The sequence below is a fragment of the Anas platyrhynchos genome, chromosome 1, assembly GCF_047663525.1.
Source record: "Anas platyrhynchos isolate ZD024472 breed Pekin duck chromosome 1, IASCAAS_PekinDuck_T2T, whole genome shotgun sequence".
In the NCBI taxonomy this organism is placed as follows: domain Eukaryota; kingdom Metazoa; phylum Chordata; class Aves; order Anseriformes; family Anatidae; genus Anas; species Anas platyrhynchos.
Window position 1 is genome coordinate 89227085 of NC_092587.1, and position 19923 is coordinate 89247007.

General features: G+C 39.2%; 2 protein-coding genes across 5 annotated transcripts in view; both read right to left on the reverse strand.

Annotated features, from left to right (window-relative positions):
• Positions 1-19923, reverse strand: part of CMSS1 (cms1 ribosomal small subunit homolog) — a 239064-nt gene that overhangs the window by 106676 nt on the left and 112465 nt on the right. The gene's annotated exons all lie outside the window — the stretch shown is intronic.
• Positions 1-19923, reverse strand: part of TOMM70 (translocase of outer mitochondrial membrane 70) — a 287143-nt gene that overhangs the window by 85357 nt on the left and 181863 nt on the right. Inside the window, exon 15 of one of the 2 annotated variants that reach the window (XM_038175607.2) lies at positions 13616-13665. The exons of the other annotated variant lie outside the window; for it this stretch is intronic. The gene's annotated coding sequence lies outside the window, so the exon portion shown is untranslated. The remainder of the gene's footprint in view (positions 1-13615; positions 13666-19923) is intronic. 2 annotated transcript variants of the gene reach the window in all.

Genomic DNA, 19923 nt, shown 5'->3' on the forward strand with positions numbered 1-19923 from the left:
ACATTACATGAACTGTCACCAAGAGCAGGCCAGCTCCAGGCTCCCCAGAGACTCTGCCACAGCTTAGTAGGTTTCCTTCACAGGACTTTCACTCCTGCATGCTGTTTACTCAGTATTTTAGGAGGAAGGAAACTAGCCTTTATCACCTCTTTCTAATACTGACGTTACTGCCTTCTAAAGCAGAAGCTTATTACCTCCACCAAGCATAAAATGCTGCATTTTGCTCTCTCAGGTGGCCTCACTTCACATTTCTTACAGTTGTAAGAGATGTTAAACACCAGAGGAGACTGTTCCCCTTGTCTTTCTGCTGCCTGGTTGACGAGCGCGAGCCTCAATAAGCCGAAACCCCTTTTTCTTTTTGCTAGATAGCTGTAGCTCTGAGGCGGCATGATTCCTGCAACATTAGGTTGTGTGCTACTTGGACTCCTTCTAGGGTGAAAAAGAAGCACAGGCCAAGGTAAAAATCTCTGGAAACAAAGAAACAAATAAAAATCACTCTAATTTACCCCCTGCCTGTCAGGCCGGGTGCATTTTGTCTCTCTCTGTATCCAGAACATATACAACTAATTCTATTTTCTAGAACTGCAATTGTTGATTGATGAGTCATCTTTCCTGTAAATTTATTTTTTTAAGTGATTTTGGCATTGTTCCTTGAAATTCCTTGCTGGCTATGTAATGGAAATTTTGACCTCAAACTCTGGTTTCTTTAACATCACAGATACTGAGATTATGAGTTTAGGAAGACCAAGGAGTTGAAGGAAAGATACAACGAAGAAATCTGTAGCTTAAAAAGAAAGCAAGCTGTTCTAAATAAACTATCAAGTAAATATTTAGCTGTATGGCCATTAGGCTATGTTCATAATAATACAGCAACTCATCTATCATAATTAAGAATTCATCAGGGGGAGGAATGCCTCCCTCTTTCCCCTCCCAAGGTTGGTCATGTGGCCAAAGTTGTTGGCAAGTGAAAGCTGACATCTATCAAAGTTCAGTCTTTCTTTTAATTACTGTCTCCCCATATTAGTTTCAAAAACATATCACAATTAGTAGTCAGAAAACAAAAAGCAGGAAAACGTAAACCAGAAGAGAGTAGAAAGAAAGCAAAAGCACCACATCATTCATCCATGAGAGGTAGCGTAACACTTTGCAAACTGTAATCAGCAAGATGAAGGACTTTTTACTCCCCTATTCTTGCTCCATTTGGGGGCAATGGGGAAAGTACAAGTCTAAATTTCTCAGGTATGTTAAGTGGAAAACACATGCCATAGAGCTTGAAATTTTGCACTTAATGCCACAGGAAAAGTTAGGTGAGTCTGCACGGAAAGATCAAAACTGAGCACATTTCTGAAGTACCCTGACTTATCTAAAATGTCATTTAATAAAAAGAACAGAAACTCCTCAACCCAAGCAGACTGTCTTCACTAGCAAGAAACCCCCATGCTGTTCAGAAACAGATGGGTGTCCCTAGCACCTGCTAAACTAAGAAGTGGCACATTCATGACTCACAAAAGCTAAGCCTACTCTAAAGGAATTGACATTCATGCCAATCTTCCAAACGTTAGGTGGGATTGCCAAGAGACATGGCAACGAGAACTTGAAATTATGCATTCTTGGAAAAACTCTAAACGAGATTTCTCAAATGAGAACACCATTATGGTCTCCAGTAATTCGTCCTGGTTGTGCCAGAGGGCATCCCACCCTATCCCACCCCTGTTTAGCTTGTCCCACCAACAGTTTTCATTAGGCCAACCGAAGTCGATGGAACATTTGGCAAGGAGCTCCGCTGCTGCTCTAACCACAAGGCAGCCCACAGTGGCCTCTTAACAGACTTCACTTAGACAGCGACCAACTCAAACGGCCAGTTTAAGCCATGAAGAATGCAGCAAAAGCCTGAGACTTTGAAAAGAGTCACTGCCCTTCCCTGTCAACGTAGCACTCGATGGAAACTGAATACCCAAGGGTGAAGTAGCTTTGACCACGTAGGCTGGGATCTGCGGCTGTGCTGTCGGCACCCCGAAGAGCCCAGCAGCTGCTCTGAAACTCCTAAAGTGTTTGTCCGCGGTCTGTTGCCATGATGAAGTGAGTTAATATGACTCATACAGGTGTGATGAAAAATAAGGTTTGAAAAATATTTGTGATAAGATGCTACTGGAAGTCAATGTGCAATCACATTCCCAGCTCTTGTCACAAACTTAACAAAGTTGCATTCCCTGTAAAAGATAGTGTTTTGGTTACAAGAGGGGAGGACGGGACAGTCAGTTCACTTGTTCTTTCTATCCTTCTGATCTCAGCAACCAACTAATATTCTTTCATGCAAAATAATCTTCAAATTTCCATGTAGAAAAGGGTCCGTGAAAAAGCCAACCCTTCATCTACGAGATTCTACGTATATTGATTGATGGCTCAGAGGTGGCTGTAGATGAGTAGCCTGCAACCTCAGCTAAAATACAGAGGATTTTACCTTGACCAGTCATACAGACTCCCTTACATACAACCATTACAGGACATAGAAGAGAAATGACTATGAGATTTCTTCTTATATTGACTGATGCATTTTAAAGTAATGCATTTCCAAATTCTTCCCAATCATTCTTTCCCGCCTGCTAGGCAAACTTTCTCTGATTCAAATGCAAGCCATATACCGGGGGGTGTCCATGTTAGTGATGAACATGAAAACATGTTGGGCAGAATATGGGAAAAAAATACTTAGCATCTGTGCAGTTACTTGAGCTGCTGGGGAAACTTGCACCAGATGTTCCTTGATGTTACCTCAGCTGCCTCCCAAACCACTATCACGTCTGTTCTCTTCCTTACTGAACACCAGTGTTATTAACTGGAACCATGCGTAGTTTACTCCTGGGAGAAACCTTAATATATCATTTACAAGCCTGCCAAGTGCCACATCTCTATTAGAAACTGAAAAGCGCAATCAATGTTACATGCTAAATTCAGTAACAGGTTATGCAAATGGCATAACACGGTATGCAAATGGTACAGGAAAGAAATATTCTCCTCAAGCTCTTTTCAGTCACCAGAAAATTCAGCAAATATCAGAACAGCCGCATTTTTACACTCAGTAGTATTTCCCAGGTGACTGTGTGTGAGGAAACATTTTAAATACTTCCACCCACCTAATAAATTATGTTTCATGTCTAGGGGAATATCCTGCTATCAACACAACCACTAGAATACCCAAGCTCTGTACATACACAGAGAGGCAGAAAAGCAGCTGGGCCAGAGGAGGGCCTGACACTGAAAATGAAAAGGTTTGGGGCATCACAGGGAAGATGATAGGTAGAAAAAAAAACAAACACCAGCAGACAAATCAAAACTTCTTACCCTTACATTTTTGATTCTGGAACCTGAGAAATTATCCTAAGTTTAGATATAAGCAATATACAGTATAGTATCTATATATGGCCTCAAAGGTGTAAAAGGAAATCTCTTAAGATTGCAAGCAAGAGTAATCTAGCTCATCTATTAACCTCAATGACCGTAATGCAAAAAATATATAAGGAATTAGTAATTAGTTACTCCAAACTCTCTCAAGTTACTCTCTGGGCATTTTACTTTCAGCTGAATGATTTTTTCTAGTTATTTCCTAGGTACATTGCATCATGCCATTCTGTGTAACACAGAGAAAAAATGTGTTAATCAAAGCATCCCAAAAGCAAAAAATGTACAGTTCCAAGTTACTACTATGCTCCAGATGATCCACTGGGTGATCTTGAACAAATCCCTTAGCCACATTCCCACCAAAAATGGAGAAGGCTCCAGACTCTGAGAAATGACTGTCAGACCAAAAAATGTTTATAGAGCAGCTTGCAATTATCAAACAGAGGGCTCTACAAATGGAAAGTATTACAGCATATGCTATGTTCTAGCCATGATTTAAAAACAAAAACAAAATAAAACAACAAAAAAAAAACAACAACAAAAACAGAGAACCTTTGCAATTGTGAGTAGGTACATATGTTCCTAACAGAAATGAAACCCCTCTTTCCTTGGGTAAATTTCTTTGGTTTTCATGGCATACATGATAAAGACTAGGCCTAGAAACAAGAACAATAAATCTTTATACATAAAGGATCACATAAAAGTTGTTGAAGTATTTCACAAGCGATAGGCATGACAAAGTTTGTGGAAAGAGGCAGCATCTTTAACTGTATTTAATTCCTATAACTAAAAGTCAAATTTCCAGGTACCAAAGCTCTTCTTTAGGTTTCAGTCACCTTTGTAGATAGAGTAAGGTATAAAAGGAAAAGAAGCATTCTTCTTAAAAGGGAGAGATGCAGAAGGGAAAGCACAACCTGTATCAGGTCAGGATGCGACCAAGAGCACACTAACTCTTGATTTGATAGATGGAAAGAGAATCCCTTGGTGTTTGATTTGGGTACAACAAATGCAGAGATGTTGATGTTTAACTCCAGGAGGAGGAGGTCTCTCCTTCTGGAAGGAACCCAGCAGTTAAGTTTTTCTGGTCCTCCCTGAGCTGGTTAGAAAGATTTGGATGAACATACAAAGAAATTGAATGCCACTATTTCCTAGCAAAATGCTTCTTCCATTCATATTATTGCTCTCTGTGGAGAAGGCAGCATCAGAGATTGCATTAACTTCTTCTGCAACGTCTCAATACCAAGTGTCAAGACTCAGCAGTAGGGGCAACAAGAGCTTTAATGCAGATACAGGCTGAAGCTGTAAGCATGACAATTTACTGATAAAAGCAAATCCTCTTTTATAGCATACACTGGCCAGTGTTACTGCCAGCAGTTTATTACGGCAATGAGCTATGCTAGCTACAACAAGCATATGGTGGAAAAAAAGTGGCAATATGATTAGCCACTGTGTAGGAAATAAGAGGGAAACATGGAAACTTACTAGCCACAGTTTTGTCTTTAATATAAGGTAGGTGTACTCAAGTTTTCAAGAGTCTACTAAAGGAATCACCTGAGACTATTCATATTTTCACAGGGTCACTTTTCATTGAGAGTCTTATCCTTCAGACCATGCAACCATGCCAATAAAAGCTAAGAAAATGGGATTATGAAAAGTAAAAGAAGGGTACAGACACTGCTTTATTCTTGTTTATTCTCTTTTTCTCACCTGGCTCTGCATGAAAGAAAAACACAAAACAAAGAAATATGGTCATTGATTAAAAAAGCTCCAGCTCAACACATATTGTTCCCAAAAGCATAGCACAAGCAGAGAAAAAGACTACTATATTCCCCATAATTATCTTTCAGCACTTTTTTTTTTTTTTTTTTAAATCAGCTGTACCCTTCATTCAACATGTAAATCTAAACAGACAGAGAACGGAAATAAGCATTTCCCTTCCACGTGTAAAATTCATGATTAGTCTAAACAATTAAAAGCATCAGAGTGCCTAACACCCATTGGTTTCTCCAAGTATTCATCCATACTGCATGTCTGGCAGGAGTTTCAAAGAAAATCTGGATTAAATAACATGATTCAGATGTGAAAAGACTGACAATAAACAGCATTTTAGTACCGCTCGGTCATAAAAACAGCAAGCTTTAGTACTGCATGTCCACATTAGGCAAAATAAAACTGTTTCTTCCGAGAACAACATGCTGGGTGTTTAACCTGTGTGCCCCACAACAAAAAGTAGGGGAAATCTGTTTTTCTGATTTCCCTTGTTCCATCAACATTTAAAACTACTTAAAACAGCCATGCATAATAAAGCGTAACTAATATCCTACAAAATGACTTTTTAAATTTAATTATCCACTTTCTTTTTTTCGATTTTAATAAAGCCACTATACGCTGTTTTTTTTTTTTTTTTTTTTTTTTTTTTTTAAACACTCACTTCTGTGAAGCAGAAACAAAAAAAAGGTTTTTCTCAAAGATCAGTGAAGTGCATCAGATGTCCTCTGATCCATGCAAAAGCCACTCACTGCCAGCATGTCCTGATGCTAGCAGGAATGACAGGCCTCACTTTGGCACAGTGGCAGCTCCAGAGCTGTGGGGAGAAAACACAAGGCACAGGAACCTCTTCTACATTTTATATGGGCCTTCCTCATTTCTCTTCAAATCGCTGCAGGAAAGGGTCTTTTAGTCGTTCCCATAACCACTAATTTTTCTATAAAATGGATAAAAGAACAAAGTAATTGGCTTCACCACATTTCTGGAGCTTTCTGGGCTATGGTGGAGAGCTGAACTCATCCTGCTGTGAAAGAAACTCCTCATATGCAAGTACATATCACAACAAGCTGCGAGCAGATGGCAAATATAACGCGTATGTATGAAGGAGGCTCGGGAGTGCTTAGTCATACCGCTCGCTAGAAAAGGCAGTTTACTATGGATTACTAACATGCACATTTTTCATCAAAACCAAAATTCAAAGCTGGAGATAGATTTCAGAATAGAATTTGAGAAGAATGTCGCCCTGTTCCTATGATCTTTCCGTGGCTAATGGCTACAGCTGTAGACAAGACACAAAGCTAGATGGACATCAGTCTGATACAACCCAGCTGTTCCTCAGTGCTCAGGAGAAGGCAGATACAACGGCATGATAGCCCTTCTAAGACAGTTTAATCGTGTTACTGATGGTGTGATTTTCTCATTACTTAATTATTTAATAGCAGTTCTTTTATTGTTAATGGATGTGGTTTATGCAAATCTTATCCACTACAGATACAGATTTATAAATTACTCTAAATTACAGTGCTGTAATTGGACAGTGTTGACATGAAACTTGAGTAGTTTAGGAATTTCCAGAGGCTCGATGCCTGCAGCCAAAGTTTAATTTCAGCTCTGAAGCAGATTCCCCCTGCACCTTTAGGCTACTCAGCTCTCTTTCCTCCTCTCTAAACTTGCCTCCCAGGATGGTGTTAGAGGTTTAATTAATGGATGTGAATCATCTCAGCATTGCCTCCTGAATTCAAGATATAACCAATAATAAGCCAAAGTTTTGCTTAAGCAAAACTGTGGTTACAGCCAGCCTGTGTGCGCCAGCCTTCCCATCCTCCAGACACAGAGCAGGCACCACCATACATCCTCTGAAAGCCACCTTCTCCATAGTTCTGATGTCTCCCCTTTCCCACCCACCACAGGGAAGGTGAACACTCTTTAAGCTAGCTGAACTGCTGGTGTGATCATCTTCCATCCAAGTACAACAGGGTAGCACAGACGAACTCCTTCAGCTTTTTTGGTTGAGCGCACTCATCCTGATCAAACCAGGCAAGAGAAATAACTGCAGCTGAGAAAGTGGGAATGAGGGGGTGGAGGAATGTCTGAAGAAGATAATTAAACTCCTGTCAGTCATACAGTTCTGAAGGTCTCCTTCTGCTTCAGTACCAAGGATGTGGGCAGATCCAGTAAGGAAAATGAGGGCAAAAACAGCCCATGTGCATGCCTGTGTATGAGACTGAGTGTATGAGAGCCAGTCAGTCCACAGAAATCTCATGGCAAAATCCACTTCAGCTATCTAATTGCCACACAGCAAAAGAGGTTATATTCAGATTTTGTGCTTGATAGGAAAAAGACATGTACGTGTTGTTCATGCAAGACAAAACATGAGCAGCTCATCTTAAATTATCTTAGATCTACCGCTTAGCTTCCTTTCATCAGAACTAAACAAGACAGGTGGTCTGCGCATCCCCAAAAGCTGCCTGTTCTCACACAGTTCAGCCACTGTGAAAAGCTTCTCATAGGGCTACAATCACCAAGACATGGAAGCTCACTGAATGTTAAACTACATGAAGTTAGGTTACAATTAAGACATTACAGACCCCCTGGTACTGACTGCAAACTGGAAAGCTGAATACTCAGAGGATTAAGGCTTTCATCTTATTCTAAATGGTTAAGTGTTTTCAGCTGGCAACTTTGCCAGATCAAAACAGGCAAATGAATATATATTTTTAAACTGAGCTTAGACTGCAAATCTTCCCACTACACATACCATTTGTTAGCAAACTAGCACATACTTTCCACTCCTTTACTTTCACGGGCACCAAGCATGGAGAGAGCATGAACTCCTTTCCCCTCCAAGCAGCCTTCTCTCCAACCTTCATCAGCTAAACTCTAGCTATGGGAGGCCTAAAAGCATTTACACATTTAAAAACAGCATGCTAGTCAATAATTGATGATACTCAAAATGTGATACTCATTTGGGAGTACCCCTTCAAAAACAACTAAGAAATCCCGTGGCTGTTTATGAGTCTTTCAAGCTGCAATCCAGTTTATATACACAATTTATAGCATAGAAACTGAGTCAGCTGTTATGTAATCTAGGCTCCTCCTGAGAAGTTTAGCTTCATGATGACTCCAAGTGCGCTGTTCTCCACCTACACGGGCCTGAAACGCTGCGATCATTACCATGGGCAGCTCACCAAGTCTCCCTGTCTAAAATCCACAGGAAGACATTTTCACCTTCCCCTCCCACTCTGAAACGCTCCTTATGGCTCTGGTAAGAAATGGAGCCAGCTTTGACACAGCTACTGCCTCTCAGATACAGCTCCCACCCCATTACCCTAGGGCTAATCAAGTGGTGCCTTTACTCTTGCTGCCTTCCCAGTTTGCTGACAGGCCCTGTCCTAGCCAAAAGTTCCCATGACACCTCTACAGAAAGAGTTCCCTTGCCCTGGTCTCTTTTTGCTATGCTAGAAGAGGTTGGAAGGGTAGACTAGTCCCTGACCTCACTTTCAGTCCTCTGTTCCTCCACATGCTGTGTATTGCCTGCAGCACCAGGTCAGGGATGCTGGCAGGAGGGGATGCTGCTCACTTCTGCAGAGTGAGACCTCCCCTGCATGGAAACGCAGAAATCCTCCTGTGAAAAGCCTTCCCTTTGTATTCAGAACAGACGTGGGCTTAACTAAAGGCATATTTCCCTATTCAAATGGGAAACGAGCAGAAAACGTACCACATATAAGTAAACTTCATGTGTGTGAGAGTTCCTGTTCCTGGTAAATAATTACTACCTGCAGCAACAGGTAGTGCAGATCCTCCTTTGTTTTTCCCCCTCTTTTCTTCAATTATGGCATCAAAAGAAAACTAAGACCTTTTAAAGACATAAATGAAGTATTTCTGCTCTGGAATGGCATCAACATCTGGACACCTGGCAAAACACAGCTCAATCCTGACTGTACCTATTTCTCAACCCCCCTGACAGCAAGCATGAATACTCTTGCCTCTCTTCTTATTTACCAACAACATTTAAAGAGGAGAGTGTTCAGAAGTCCATTTCAATGGTTTTCATTCTGGTTACATTGCAGCAAAATGCTTTGATCTGGGGGAGGGAGGAGGAGGGGAGCAGAGAACATCTTAAGTTCACAATGCCAAAAGCCAAGATGCACAAAACTGAAACATTCCAAAGTTAAAAATAATCATCTTGAAACTGCAAGAGCAGAGCTGTAATTTCGAGCAGTACAGCATGACATCATGGTTTATATGGGGCCAGCTCAATAAATCAAACCGTGCCTAATTAGAGATCCTACTGCAAATCTACATTATTTGGACAAATAATTAAAACAGGACAGTCTGTAACACAAGCCAGATATGTTTACTAAAACATGTTCTTTTCAAACTTTTAGCTTCACTACTGCTTACAAAGCTTTCACATTTAGTAAATTATAGACCCCTAAGCTTTTATTTTAGTCTGACTTCACTTTCAAGGAATTCTTCAATTAACTTTACGTTGCTTTAAGCTCTTCATCCAATGAGAAAACAATCTGTGGTTTCTTACTTCTTCCAGTGCCAATGGCTGCCCTCCATGTTTGACTTGCAGACTTACTGTCTTTTCAGAGCCAGGTTCTGTTTGTCTAAAACCAGCTAGTTGTCATAGCATTTTGACAAGTCTTCTGTAAAAGGAGAACAAAACTTTGTGGTGGGTAAACTGCTAAGAATAATGAAGGTTGTTCTCGCAAGCTCAACAGGCGAGTGCCAAATTTAAGGAACACACAGCAATAAGCCCAAAGCTGAAAGCCCTGACTACCTAAGTTGCCCTACTTTCCCACCCCAAGCTTTTAATTCTCCAATTTCTGCTTTTCTCCTCTCAGTTGTTTTCTAAAACTTGTGCTTCTTCTCAAGCCTGAAAGCTATGACATGCTCAAACATTTAAGGCTTAAAAGCCCCCAGTGCTATCAGGTATGTTAATCTGAAGATGGTCAGGATCCCCTGGAACTGCTAGAAATACCATGGAGACTTTAACTATCATTTACTGTGAAGATAATGTTAAACTGAGAGCCAAAGAGTTTAACAAAAAGCATGAGCTGAACAAAGGGATGGGATCCTTTGCTAAAGTGCACATTTTTCCTCCAGGAGCTTAAGAGGTTTGTACATATTTTTTTGTCTTGGATTAAAGAAGGGGGAGAGTAGAGAGCTCTCCTTTCCTTTCCCTTCTGACACTTGAGGTGCTAAACGGACCAACATATGAAGGATTAAAAGAATTATTAACACAATGCCAGAAGAGCAAAATGTTTGACAATCAACAAAATAGGGCTTTACATAACATAACCTTTACACATAGGTGTGTCTGTTGGTTGAGTATTATTCCATCCAAATAATTTTCTTCTGTATATCGTTAACCAGGCACAGACATGGAGAGGGCATCATTCGCTTCTTACACAGATTTTAGATAAAATAATCCATTAAAATTTTAAACTAATTAAAGCATATTAAATATCACGTGCACTGCAAAGCATTGTTTTTCAAAGCACTGCAAATGCACTTCCCTTGACCACAGCCACCGTGATCAGCATATAATTAAGCAGGAATGCATCTTTCAGACATCCATTTGAATTCTTTGTGACAATAAAAATACTTGTAAATTAAGAATGATGATTTTTAAAAAACTTAAGACTGTCTTAGTGCATGGAAATATTGTGACTGACCTCTTAAGTGTGAGCATTTGGAGCCACAGCCATTTGAATTCCCCTACATTCTCAGTGTGCAGCAACAGATTTCTTGAGAAAAAAATCCCTGTAACAACTATTTGGACATACTTCTGAAAGCAGCAGTGAGAATTAAAAAAACAGCCTTCCCAAAGAAGTATCTATTTTTGCAATGTGTGCTTTTAAAGCACAATGCTTACGGAATTAAATACTTCAGTTCTCTTGTGTAAACTTGTACAGATTGTTTGCTATTGATCTTTTGAGTCATATTTTGGCAGTAAACTTGTATCTTTCTAGAAAATATAAGTACTACAGACCAAGTGATGTAATCTACATCTATATTTAACTCTTTTTTACTTTTTTATTTTTAAAGAATAAAACTCTGCAAAGGATAGGAAAATCAAAGACATTGAAAACAAAACAAAAAAGCAGAATATTTGCAGTTAACTTTTTATTTCAAAATAAATAATATGGACTTCGTACTTCAATTTTATTCCCAGATTATGAGCCTTGTGATAATGAAAATCTTCAGAAGAAATAGGTTGTTTGTAGGAACACAGATCTTTTAAGTCACAGGACAGAACTCAGATGAAAGAAAGCAATGTTGCCACCTGTCCACAAGACACAGGACTATAGACATCTTTCCTTTTCAACTGAATGACGTAGCAGCTCTATAAAAGCAGGGCAAAAACTCCTCTCAAGTTAATGAGACCTACAGTTTCTTCAGACCTGATTCTACTCTCCTCCCTGCCTCCAAGCTACTGTCAAAAATAAATAAAAAGAGGTAGAGGAAGGGAAGAGAATTGCAGCGCAGCAAGACCATCCATGTGGCCTAGGCTTGCGCTCTGCATGCCACATACATACTGATGCAAAATTCCCCCTCTACATTTTTATGGCTCAAAGCAGGTGCCACAATGTCAGTGTTTCTGCTCCTTTGCAGATTACATAACACCACGTGACATTTTTGACAGGAGCAGGAAGAGCCTATGGATGGGTGTAGCTGACAGAGGGAAACGTGGAATGTTCTTAATCGGTACTTAAAGCTTTGCTCTGACTCAAAACCTCAAATGTGATAAACCTTTAACCAGCAGAAGAGATTGACAGGAAAGGAAAAGACTGAGTGAATCAAAGAATAAGAGCAAATGAACAAGAGCACAAGAGCATCTGTGGAGGAGATGGAATACATGCATTTCCTTCCTTCCACCTAAGCTGACAACCACTATCTAAGGGCTCAAATCTCTTCAAAGTCTGGTTACTCTTAGAAGAAGAACGTGGTCAGGACAATGGGTAGAGAACACTTGGCAGGATCATACCCTTTAACTCTCAAGTCAAATTTTAACTTACTTTGCTGAAGCTGGGACTCACTGATGTGGACGTCGATGAAACAGCATATTTAAGCTTTGAGAAAATCAAAATTCACACAACTTGCATTGACTTTATTAGTGGCTGAAACCCATGTAAAATCTGTGTGAATAGTAAGTGAGAAGTATCGGCCTCACTTTATAGGAAGGATCAGACTAGATGAATGTAGAGAGCTCTTCTCTCTTTTAATTGTGACAATACAGGCACGAGCAAACTTGAAAGATTAGGAGACCTTATTTCCCAGTATGAATTACACAAATTCTTGTTTTAGTTTTGGTCTTCTAAAAACACGCTAAACCCAAAGGAATTTATGCATACAGCAGCCCAGAGCCTGCCTTTAGATGCTGTCCAAATGACACACGGTTTTGACCAAGGAGATAGCAATACCTCTGTTTCCATTAATTCTCTATTAAGAATCACAGGATTCAAAACATTCATTTCCAGCATTACCTCATGCCTGGGCCTCTCACTGATTAATTAAAACTGTATACGTAGAGGAAAAAGAACAAAAAAACAGAACTGCAATACTGTGAACCAACAGTGTCCCTGATAAAAGAAATGGACTGCTGTTCTCAGCTTGCTTTCATAGGTTGATTGTGAATTGTGACCAGACAAGATCTCCTTTTTCAAGTTTCCAGCAACTGGCAAACATGTCTAATGCACAGGAAGTCATATTTATAGTTGCATAACTCTCTACAATATACCAATTCTCTTGTAATGAGAAGTTGTCTCTAGGCCTGTTAAATGAAAGACCTTTTTCCTTGGGATTGCAGCTTTTTAACAGGAAGCTTCTGAATCTACAGTTAGTAGTGGCTGCGGAGAGAAAAGCTCAATACAGTACAGTCCCTGTTAGTGGCACTAGACAGTAAAGACATATCATATTTGTGTTTTAAAAAAACAATTCTCGAATCCTGTTATTGCAACTTCTGTTAATTACTTTGTTGAATCATGATTTAAGTTACAGTATGCATTTAACTTATCTAATTGATACATTTCCTTTGTTATCTAGCTTCACATTCTTTTGGGGTTTAGATAAAGAAACTGCTACTACATAAGCTTAGGAAGAAACTTGGGCAGGGTTTTTGAGAATGCAGACATTCAATAGAAATCTAAAGCTCTGCTTCACTAAAGGAAAACATATTTCCAACTTCTTAAAAATACTGCAGGTGACAGTAACTTGCTTGTGTGTTTGTACTGTCACATGGTATGTAGGAAACTGTTAAGTAAAAACATAAACATGTATTTGAAATTTTTAAATTCTCTTCCAGCAACCATATCAGAGCATTTAAAAGGGCAGGGAAAGCACGTGGCCAAGTATTTTTTTTCTGTTCTTCCCCCACTTTAAAACAAACAAAAATAATACCATTATTAAAGGATGATAGAAAAAGAGATTAATACTTTACCAAAGGAGAGTTTCTCTGAAAGCAAAAATCACTGCAAAAGTTATTCTTACCTAGAATTCAAAAAGAGACAGAGAAAAAAAAAAAAAGAGATTAGGAATCATCACTTAGAATTACTGCACCTTTACAACATGAAGAATTCCAGAACAATATTTTACAGACATCATGACAGCCATGGAACAAATCTAAAGAAAACAAGCTACACTAGAACAGGAAATTGCAATTTCTTTGAAACAATAATTAACCTTAAGAAGGAAACCACTACTAATATAAACAAACAAGTAATAAAGGAAACCGTTTTACCACAGAGAAACCTGTCTTAAAGCAGTGGAACAAGGGAACAGAAAAGGATTTTGCCTAAAGAGATGCATTTCTTAAAAAAAAAATATCTGAGCAATCCTGCAGTAAGAATCATGCACACAACACATTAAATAAGTCATTTTTTTCAAAGTTTCAAAAAGGTGGCTGGACCACCAGAAATTCAGTAGCTTTTAAACAGAGGACTTAAATCTAAAGTGATCCTAATCTTATAGAAATCTAAAGTGAACCTAATCTCATACTGCTGGCACTTATACATCCTTGGGAGGAGTCCGAACAATCTCTGGTCCTCATTAACAGGTTGAATTGCTTTAATACTCTTAGCTTTGGATGCCCAATATTTGTCATTTTAAATAAATAAACATCTTCGTCATAATTTCATCATCTTAAAAAATGGGAATCAGAGAGGGGAAAATATGAAAAATCAGAAACTTGTGTTTGTTTGTTTTTTTTTTCTCCCTATCAGAACAAGACAATTTCAATGTATTTATTTATTTTTGTTTCTTCATGAGAAACAGAAGCAAAATTGAAAACTGCTCTCATTTTAGGGTTTTTAATCATTACTTACTACATAGAAACTCATTCTCAAACCTGAAGTATTCGTTTTTGCTTTCTTTTTTTGCCTGTGGTTCTTAAATAGTTGCAAGTGAGCAGTAGCCCTCCTGTATTTACTGATAATCCACCGGGAGAAAAGTTCATAGGGGTATAAGAAAGCTGTGACTAAAATAAATACTAAAACCAGAAACAATTCTTATTTCAGATGTTATTAAGTCAACTATCTGCAAGTAACAGCATTTCAGACACTGTCCTTATTTGTTCTTGTTTATTACACTAGTCCCTTTGTGGTTTCTAGTATTTGGCAAGAATAACGTACACAGAAAAGCTAGCAACACAACAAAATTTTAGCAAAGGCAACCATAATTTGATTAAAGAAAACACAAAACAAAACAAAACAAAAAAAAAACAAAGCACAATACAGTGAGCAGCTCTGTGAGCAGTGGAACTAACGTGGTTTGGCTTCCTGCAAACTTGTGTCCTACGGGGACTCAAAAAAGCTCAGTAGGCTCACAAGTTCACGCTGTCGATTTCTGTGCTGTGGAGCACTAAGATGTCTCTCTTCTACCTAGAAAGCCATTGCCATTAATTTCATTGACACTTATTATCGTCAAAATCTCTATTTCTCAACTGGTCCAGAAGTCACAAGGTATGACTGGCATACAGACAGATAGATAAAAGCATTTCTTCCCTCAAAGAACAAGTTAATAAGAGAAGTACCAGTCCCATTACTGAATCTTTTTATCAGTTTTTACAGGGTGTTATTTAACTACGAAAAAGCGCTTCCCTGTTCTCTGAAGCATGTCAACACTGTCAGTAGCGTTAAGATTTGTGACTTCATGTCATCTTTCACACACATTTATGAGGATAATTGCAAGAGGAAAAATCTATATAAGATGCTAAAATAGACACACAGTCAGCAAATCCCAATATTTACCTACAAGGAGATTTTGGTAAAGTAGGAAATGGAAAATATTTGTTATGGAGTTCTGAACCACAAACACACCCCCCTCTGCCACATCACCCTCACAAAGTGAGTTTTTCCTCTCTCTCCTAAAGGGATTTGGGAAATGGAAATTTCCAAAGCAAGACAAATGGCAAAAAATAACATGTACAAATTAAGAATGTCAGAATTACACTCAGGAAGCCTACGAGATTATCTCTGGAAACACCTTCTAAATGGAAAAATGGCAGCAGCAGCTATCTGAGAGACGAGGGAAAGTCGGGCCTACCTAAAAACAAGAAGCCTCCACCATTTCCCAGGAAGAAACTTAGAGAAAGAGTGAAAGATCTTCAGTCAGGAAATCACAGGTGTTTAAACAATGCACTTTTCTTATGTTGTTAAACCAAAGAGCAACAGTACACTTAGAAATCCTGTCTATCTCCTGTTTGAGTTCCCCAAAGGCTCTGAGGGAGCTGAGTAATAACCAGGAAAGCTCAAACACCCAGCAGCAACCCGCAAAGGGGTGTTTTAATGTACAGAAGGCCCACCAGCAAACCTGCAGCAAAGGCTGAGAAAGACCTGGACCTGAAATTCAGCAGAATTTCAAAAATTTTGAGAAATCCCAAGGCAGAGGCCAAAACCAAGATGGACAGGGTACGGACCTCTGCACTGCTCTCCCACCGAGTTACCAGCACGAACCATCTCTGTGTGGCACGTGAGGCCTACACGGCACACCCGCTGAGCATCATTCCTCCCCCCTGAGATCATCATTTTCGTCAGTTCTCTTGTTCTATTCCTTGTTCAATTTTAGCCCTGAGACACCACATATGCTCCTGGTATGTTGTGATGAGAGATTTCTCAAATGATGAATGCATACCAAGAATGTGCAAAATCTGTACACAGATTCAAAGAAGCGTTTTTAGGCATTATCCCTCAAAGACAAGGTACCAACACCCAGTTTAAGAAGCTTTCTGTAGGTGTCCCGTGGTCCCGTTTATGACTCACAGAGCTATCAATATTGGAAAAGACCTGCAAGGTCATCAGAAACAACCATCAATCTGACCTACGGTGTCCCATCACTAAATCATGACCCTTAGAGCCACATCCACATGTTTCTTAAACACCTCCAGGGATAGGGACTCTAACGCTTATCCAGGGAGCCTGTTCTAGTGTTTGAACCAAGGTAACTTACACATCGGAAAAGATCACAGGAAGAAACCCACACAGAAGAAAAATAAAATACTAAATCTTAATTGCTTTGGAAATTTCACAGCACTTTTTCTGAATACATAGGACTCTAATCTTGGCCGATTTATACGTATTGATCTCTGGCAAAATGTAAGATGAAAATTACTGAGGTACCAAAAAGACAACACAGAACATTTGAAGAAAACTACCTAGTTGCACACAGAAATAAACCTCAGGCAATTTGGAAAAATATGCTATGATGGTGATGAGCACTGTTACCAGGCAAGCTGCCTGCATTTGGACAGGACACTAAAAATGCCGAACAAAGAAAAGCATGTGTGAAATCACATAAATCCTTACGTAAATCTTGATTTAGGTAATCCAATAAATAAGACAATGAACTGTAGGTCCTGGCCTTTCAACTGACTTAGTTATTTTGGCTTGGGACGCTTGTTACTAGGCTACCTGAGCCAGGGCCCTGGTGCTCACATCTGCTTCCTGCTTTTTGGGCCCTTCCGCAAACAGAACTTGCACTGACCTGGGGCTGGACGCAGCCCAGCAGCAGGACAGACATCTCTCCCTGCAGCTGGGCTGCTACTTCAAGCAGTGAAAAACTCTATATTAACTGCAGGGCAGGCAATGTTCTGCCTTGTAAACTTGCGGGAGAAGTGAGGGTAAGGGTTTTACAGAAGTTGCTTAAGGACAGTTGTTTCGTGTCCCCGCTGCCCCCAACACTTCTGCTTCATTCAGCATATTTCGATTTTGAAAACAAACTTCTAAACATCGTCTGGTTCCTTTTCTAGTTTAAAGAGCAAAAAGAAGAGGGGTTTAGATGAAAAGATACCACGCAGTTCTACAGCCAAGGCACTGGCTATCTAGCAAGAAGAAAACAAAACCCAGACATACCATTTCACTGCTCAGGCTGAAATACAGATTCAAGACACACAGCTTACGTAAAGGCACGTGTCAAACAATATGCTTGATTTTTCCTTCAACACTGACTCATTGAATAAAATCTGTACTACTTTTACATGTAAACAGTTCTTCTAAAATCAGCAAAACAAAGTGCAGACAACTTTAAGCTTGGCATGAATGTTTGTCATCTCTATGCAGGCATCTAGGGAATCAATTCCATTAGCATATACTACAATGTACACAAAGTGTGCTGCATGTTACGTTAGAGAACTGAGGTTTGTTTTTTTTTTTTGCTTTTATTTGTAAAATGTTTATGTTAAGAATTTACTCATCTGGTGCACCTTCTGCGACCAGATTATTAGATGGGTTTCTTTTCCTTTAAGAGATGTTTGTGAAACGTATCAGTAAGCACATACAAAATTTTATCTCAGGCATCAATACAGCCTTTCTTAGAAATAGTTGAGAGCTATGCCTTACAGAAATAATTTATTTTTTTTTTTAACTAATTGTTCACTTTCACCATTCTTCATCCCTCAAGTGAATGTTATTTCCAAGAAATGTCACTTATCTAAGTACCAAGGTTGTTTACATTCTACACAAATGTTATGCTCTCAGGCTTTAATTTTTGAAAATATCAAAAATAAGGGGGATGATGCTCTGCTTGTAAAAACATTCTTTATTAACAGACTGAGTCTCATGACATTTTAGGTTTCCCACAAGACATTTTTCTGTCTATCATTTAAAAACTTTTTCCCACACATCATGTTCCTGATATAGGCTTTGGCAGGTTGAGAGATATGTGCTGGCTGGAAAAGGATAGCCTGTTTTCAGCATACCCTTCTACTGTTAAGCACTTCTTGCACAGGATAATTCAGACTGAGCAGTGCATACACAGAAAAGCAGACAGTTTTAGTTGAGGAAACCTGAAGTCCTGAAGTATGCCAAAGACTTCATCACTTCATCACAGTTTTACAGAGTAAAAAAAAAAAAAAAAAGAAATTTTGAAAAATGATCAGCATTTCTTGCAAAACGTACATTGTCTTCATTCTGATCCTAAGAGAGATTTAGGAGCATGTGACAGCACACTCTCCATCAAATTAGTGGAAGACTAATGCAGACACTCTGTGAGGAACACTGTTGAAGAAATCATGCACATTAGTAGAAATACTGAACTTCACATACAAAAGAAGTGTGATTCCCTCAGTTGCCTATCCTACAATAAGGGAATTTCAAAGACTTGGAAGTATATCAGAAAACATGCTCATGCTTTCTTGATCAGTAAGATCAGTTTCCCTACTACTCTGTTAAGGAATGGAGGGCCGGAATGAATGTGACCAGAATAGTTGTACCTGAAGTTAGATGAAATTCCCAAAGCTGGAGGCAGCAGCACAAACTTGCCATTTCTATTTTTAAGTTTACATGTGTGCATATTCACGAGAAGACACAGGATGCTTTATTGACAGCATCTAACTCATGGTCCTGCTGCAGAGCTTACTAATGCCATAACACTACGACTGCTAAATCCATGAATGTGAAAAAAGACTTAGCACTGATAAAATCAGAATTCATCTAGGGACAGAGAAAGTTTCTAAAACTGCTTGGACTACAGATATCTAATGGTCCTTTTCATTTAACATTACGGTCAGCTATCTGTAAAAAGTGCATTTAATGTTTCATAAACCTCGAGTTTAAAACAAAAATGCTTCTAATCAGATCTGGCAGAAAAGGGAGAAATGCATACATAGAATGAGGTAAGTGTGATCTTGCCCAGCTGAAGAACAGGGAATGGCAGGGCTTCAGGCCATGACTCACACAGACACTAAACAGTAGAGAGCTAGAGATAATTCTCAGGTAAACTTTGCCTGAGCCACTACGTCATCCCCCTCTACCCTTCCTGCATTAATCATGTCATTAGCAACCTGATGCAAGCCGAGAAGAATGTCTGATTTACGGAGAGCAGAGCAATGCTAACAGAACAAACACATTGGCGGGTCAAAAAAGGAAAGACCAACCCAAATTTCATTTAGCTCTAACCACACCCTAGAAGAGCAAGAAAATTAGGAAAAAGAAAATCCCAAAACAAAAAAGTTATCTTCCCACAGCAAGATTGCGTACTTGGTTAAAAGTTCCTGATGAACCAGTTATTGAGAGTACAAATAGGAACGACATGCAAGAGCACACAGATAGAGAACCAGCCTGAACATGCTCCCAAACAAGGCAAAGAAAAAGAAAAAACACACAAGCTTTCTTTTGAAGTTTTCATCACAGTTACATAATTTCCACATTAGTCTAAATGTTTTTGAACATCCTTTAAGCATACAGTTATGAATCAATTTACAGTGAGTACAAAGCGTACTGCTAGGAAAGATTCATGTCCCAGTCAGGTATTATA